The sequence below is a fragment of the Amblyomma americanum genome, chromosome 5, assembly GCF_052857255.1.
Source record: "Amblyomma americanum isolate KBUSLIRL-KWMA chromosome 5, ASM5285725v1, whole genome shotgun sequence".
In the NCBI taxonomy this organism is placed as follows: domain Eukaryota; kingdom Metazoa; phylum Arthropoda; class Arachnida; order Ixodida; family Ixodidae; genus Amblyomma; species Amblyomma americanum.
In genome coordinates this window covers 173,234,847-173,240,744 of record NC_135501.1, presented here as the reverse complement: position 1 = coordinate 173,240,744, position 5,898 = coordinate 173,234,847, and the positions used below count along the sequence as shown (strand labels likewise).

Here is a 5,898-nt window from a genome sequence, read left to right as displayed (position 1 = left end):
TTTGTTTCTGAGTGCCTGATCGAGGAAGCTGCTCGAAATCGCTGATTACCGATACTTTCTCACGTCTTTTTTTCTTTTCTAAGGAGGCAGCACAGCACGCGGATTATAATTTATCCATAGAAGTGTGTCCGGCGCTGGTTACGTTACGTTGCAGTTTCTTAATTTTTTCAGTGGGTTGAAAGCGGAAAAGAATCAGGCTGGGTTCCGCCAACCGTAGTCGGCAGCCTGCCGGCTGCGGCTGTCGGCAGGGAATGGACGAATAATCTTGACGAACACGCATCGAAAAGATTGAATGTTTTTTCTCTGCCGCAGCGTCTTTACAATTAGTACCAATTTATTTGAATATCGCATCTGCATTCTACAGCATTGCCGTAGAGAACGATCAGTGGAATGAAAGGCGCTAGAATCAGGAGTTGTGTGCCGGCCCCTTACGTACTACCGCACACAGGTAGACCAGCGCTTGGAAACTGTTTTCTTTAATGAGCCCAATGAGAAGTGATCGTGCAAGCATGCGGTACATACTAGATGTTTTTCAGCTTATCTCAAAACATATCCGCCTTGACACTGCGCAGAAAACATTGAAGACTACGTGCACGCACCGCGCTTCACACGTTGAAGTTGACGACATGCTTGCATACGTGCGCCTGCTTGAGCACGTACTAAAAAAATAGAGAAAACAGTCACCTAGCAATTTTAGAGCGCCCGCAGCCTGAACAAAGTAGCAGATTTTGACCGCTGAGGCAAGTGCGAAGCCGCTTCATCGTGCGCCTAGCAAGTACAACAAGGAGCAGTGCCGTTGAGAGCTTGCGGCTCTGAACTTGCTGCGTATAACGACCACGCTGAGCCTGAATGCACTCAAAGTCAGGTGAGATTCAGCGCTCGTGTTTGTGTCTAGCCCTGCTCTCCCTCGTCTGTATCGCGCTGTTTTAGTTATGAGGGCACGGATATGCTTTCAGGACTGCATTTTCTCGTATCTCAACGGTGATTGCGCCCTGTTGGCGGAATGACATTCCTCGAGAAGGCGCATAAATACGGCACCAACTGCAGTTCTACTAATCAGCACATGGCGGCGCCACCTACGCTTCGTTTTTATGCAGCTCTCTGGCTTAAAAAAGCTTAGTTTGTGGTAAAAATGACGTCCAAATGCTATCAGGTGACTCCAACCTATCAGAATAGTCTCACTTAGTACTCCTCTTTACGGCCCCCTCAGGATGCAAGTTAAGGCGAAGCCTTGTCCCAACTTTTGAAACATTTTGGTCTTTAGAGATCCGTAAAAGCCCACTATATACCGCTGAGAAAACGCCGTTGCGTGGTTAGCCTTCGCTATGACGGTGCGGTCATGGGAAAAGGTTTACGGGATACAGATTTATGGGAAAAATAAATATTTTGTATTGCCGGCCAGCCACTCTATTGTATTTCCTCTAGCAGATAGAGCATCCAAGCACTTTCGCACTTCTATGCTTTACGTAGACCTGATTTGGCTCAAACCGCAGAAATATTTTTTTTTATGCGGAACCGCATTTCGTAAACTTTGTGCATGACTGCAAAGAAGGAAACCGCAGCGCACGATTCTGAGGTGACTAAGATAAGAGGGACTGTGTCGTTCCCTTATCTGCGATGTCAGCCTGACACCACACCGTTGATGTCGGACTACCACAACAAAGAGTTTTAGCCCAGGCGAATAGCCGTAGAGTTAATACAGTAATGTGTTGCTTGCTACTGTTGCCATATTTGCCTAGCCACATTTGTGAGACACCAGTCACCGCAGTTAGCGTGTTTGCCGTACAGGGGTGCTAAAACCTTCTAGTAGAAATGTCAGTGTAAAGCGTTCAGAAGCGAACTGTTAACCATTTATGCATTTTTCGATGTCACAAAAATCGCTATGGGGAAGCTGGGCTGCCAAGGTGGCACTGCAGTTGTTCCATTCGGTGCCTCAAAACTGCCTTTGTGAGCCTCTTGGGCCTCTGCAAACGCCAGAACACATTCTGCGCGATTAGATACCCGCGTTTGGCTGACAGCATTCATTGCCTAGCTTCTATCGGCGTAGCCCAGAAAGCTGACGCACGGCACGTACGCCTTCGACATAGCGCGGAGGCTCACGCCAACAAGCTCCTGAAGGTGGCGCGGAAAGGTACTAATAAATAGTACTACCCAAAACTGCTTGCTCTTCTCGCTAGGCAGTGTCTTATGGCGCTGCAATCGGCACCGCAAACATCAGCGCAAGTTCCCCATAGAGAAAGGCCATGGTCTTGCTGCCAATTACATCGACCAGAGACTTGATCAATGAAATTAAGAGTTAGCATACAATAAAAATAGCTGGGGTTAAACGTGGCTTGAACTAAGTTAAAATAGCGAAAACTCTTTTAAGCATGGTCTCCACTGTCTCAAATCAAGTGCCAATGGTCACGGTCAACAGTCAAGGTGAGGTACCCAATGGCTTTGCCACATGATCACGTGGTGCCTCGCCGGCTTCAGAAACGTGCACGGAGTTTAGTCACAACGTTGCCCCTGTGATTTTCCTTCCCATAGCTCCCAGCGCTGTCAATCTTTTTCAACCTTTTTCGTTACCCAAGCGAAAAGTACGCGGAAATTCCTCCTCGTCGACCGCTGTGGTAAGCGCCTGTACAACATTTCTTTCTTCGTCACAGTAATGAACATTTAATGCTAGCTTCGGAGGTGCATTAGCAAGAAGGACAAAAATAAATCCTCGAAGCTCTCAACCTGCCACAGTGGCTCAGTGGCTACGGCGTTCGGCTGCTTAGCTGGAAAGGTCGCTGTATCTAATCCCTGACGCGGCGGGGCGGGATTTGGTTGGAGGCGAGTGCGAACATTCCTGTGCGCTACCGGGCACGCTGAGCAACTTCACGTGGTCGAATTTAATTCGGCGTACACCAATACAGCGTCTGCCATAGCTCGTGTGCAGCCTTGTGATATTGACCCCCGCACCATACTATAGACCATACTATTCCACGTAGACCCGCACACCATACGATACCATTATACGTAGACCCCCACACCATACCATTCCACGTAGACCCCCACACCACATCATACCATAGACCATAGCATTCCACGTAGAGCCCCACGCCACACCATACCACAGACCATACCATTCCAAGTAGACTCCGACACGACACCATACCATTCCACGTAGACCCCGATACCACGCCATACCATAGACCATACAATTCCACGTAGACCCCCAAACAGTACCATAGACCATACCATTCCACATAGACCCCCACACCATAGACCATACCATTCCACTTAGACTTCCACACCGTACCACTGTCTTTGCACTATGAGTAAGTAAGTGTTGCTGTGCTAGTTTTGAATTGTACGCTGCGCCCCCGTACGCCGGGTTAAGCAGTGTATTCGGTGCACAGTTATTTCACGGTAACAGTATTTCGACGTTAACCCCCTTCTTTTTTTTTATTACAGGCTTTAGCACGACCGACAAGACGCCCCATTGTGAGCTCCATTTTTGTTCCCAATTAAACCTTTTTGCTTGGGCTAGTTGGTGCTTCAATCTGTTATGTAGCAATTCAGCACAACGAATATAAGCTTCATAAGTGGCACACAGGACCGCGCACTACTGACAACTGATTTATTTCAAAGGCGCACAGATTATACAGGCAGCCAGTCGCAACGCTTATCGCTTGCAGGAAACTTCAGAGTGGTGTGGAGTGCCACACAAGCGATAAGATGAAAACGTTTGGCAAACACCTAAGACAAAATTGATAAATGCGAACGATGCTTCTTTAAAAGGTATTGAAAAGCAATATAACACGCGGTGTAAAGTGACAAAGAACCATGTTGGATTGGATGAAGTTATGAAGGCTGAAATAAGATGCTTTAAAAGGTGATAAAGAGCACAAATTCTTCCGAGATGGCGAACTGCATCGCAGCGTTCAGGTATAGTAGATAGCAGGCCACGTGCACATAGCCTTTAGCATCGAAAAATCGGCTCACACAAAAAAAGTCCCACTTCTCACAGTCACGATCCGCAAGATGACGTCACTTTTTAAGTTCTCTAGATTCTGGTGGTGCGTGAACATCTGTCATGTTTTCGAGGCCCAGTGCCTACTCTGTGCGAGCTATGGAATGAAAGAAAACTTGCACATATGCACGTTGGTAATTCAACGCGGCTTGTCCGACGTAAAAAAAAAAGGGTTCTAAGAGGTAATATCAGGCAAAAAGCAGCACGTGGTGTCAGAAGTTAGCTGGGAAAAGATAATGAAATAATAGAGAACTATGCTCTCGCTTCTCTTTGATGCCTGAAGGTAAAAACATATTTACAGTCATGACGCGGTGCCAGAAAAAATGAAACATTCTCAGATCAGCGCAAATATTCTGCACGTGTATACATGCGTCACTTTTCACAGCTTTCGAACCGACCCTAGAAACAGGATAACATCTGAGTCGTTCATTTTAATTAGAAACATGAAAGGATGGTCCACAGCAAAATACACAACTTCGTCAGGGATCGGACCAGCGGATTGGAAAACCGCATTCGTTGCCGCCGCCTCTGTACCGTCCTCGTGGACCTCGACAAGCGCCCTGTGGATCACGTCAGAGACGCTTGGCGCACCGGTCTGGAATGTTCCGGAGAGGTCGGCCTGGCCCGGTGTGAACAAGTCCTTGACGCCGAGGTCCTCGAGTGTCTCCCGCAGAGCCACGCTGTGCTCGATCTTGAACTTGGGAAGAAAGAGGTGCACGTTGTCCACCAGTTTCATGCTTGCTAGAAGCTCAGACAGGTTGGCTGGAGTCAGGCTTTCTTCCAAGTCGCGAAGTCCCTGTACGTCATCCGGAAGGAAGATGACCATCGACATCATCTGACCCCTGTATGGCATTTCAAGGGCAGTGGCGCGCAACTCGTCGATGTCGCCAACCTTGAAACTATTGCACTGGTACATCATGTTCGCTTGCACGGTTTTCTTGTAGTTGAGATGGAACAGCTTTCGCGTCGTATAATGCGAGCGGAAAGGCCATTCCCAGAAGCCCCTGAAGCAGATGGCACTGAGATGAATCAAGGCCGTGTTAGCGTCCACACTTCCGGAGGGAAGGATGGATTGTATCTTGGACGCTGTTTTTTCCGAAACCCAGGCGTTGGCTTCGTGCAGAACCGACTCGTGGCCGCTTTCGAAGTCGACCGACTGCATGGTGGCACTGTAAGACTCTTCTAGAAGTGCGCGGTAGCTTCTATGGATGGTAAACTTTTGGTCGCTATAAATTCGGTTGGCGACGTGGAACGTGACTTCGGGGGCGTAGCTCGATAGAATCGTCAGCAGTACGGCGAACTGCTCTTGGATTCGGCACTTGCTCGCCTTGAGGTTTAGAGCGGCGAAGATCTGTTTGGCCGTGACGTTGCAAGCACCACTGGCGAAGGTGGCGAGTGCGCAGGCTATGCTGAACGGCGAGCATACGAAATTTTCGCTCTGCCTGTTGTGGGTCTGCAGACGCTGGTACATACCCAAGGAAAACTTGAACAGAGCATCGCGTTCAGTTTGTGACAGTATGTCCGGGCCGATTCTGCAACAGGAAAATTAAGAAGACTCAGAGAGAGCTTTGGTCTAACTTGATTACCAGAGCAATCAGAATCTTTTGAACTGATGCAACACTGGAGCAAAAAATGCAATCGATTTGTGATGTGAACGGTGCTTATCAAGCAATAAAATTGGTCCAGCCGCTCCTGCTAAAGTGCTGTGCGGTTCTAGACAGGGAACTCTGTTGTACTTAATTGCAGGTTTCTAAGTGGCTAAATTTGTAAGACAATTCTTATAGATATGGGTTACCTTGAAAAAAAGAATTTTTCGTCTAATGACGTAGAAAGAATAGTAAGCAACGGCTGAAAGAAAGTTTGAATTTGAGTAAAAGTTTCGGACGATCTAAAAAACT

At 47.8% G+C, this 5,898-nt stretch overlaps 1 pseudogene; it reads right to left on the bottom strand.

The window, feature by feature from the left end:
• Window positions 1-4,379: 4,379 nt before the first annotated feature.
• LOC144135312 (ipis-1 pseudogene) lies at window positions 4,380-5,471 on the bottom strand (annotated as a pseudogene).
• Between the last annotated feature and the right edge of the window lie 427 nt (window positions 5,472-5,898).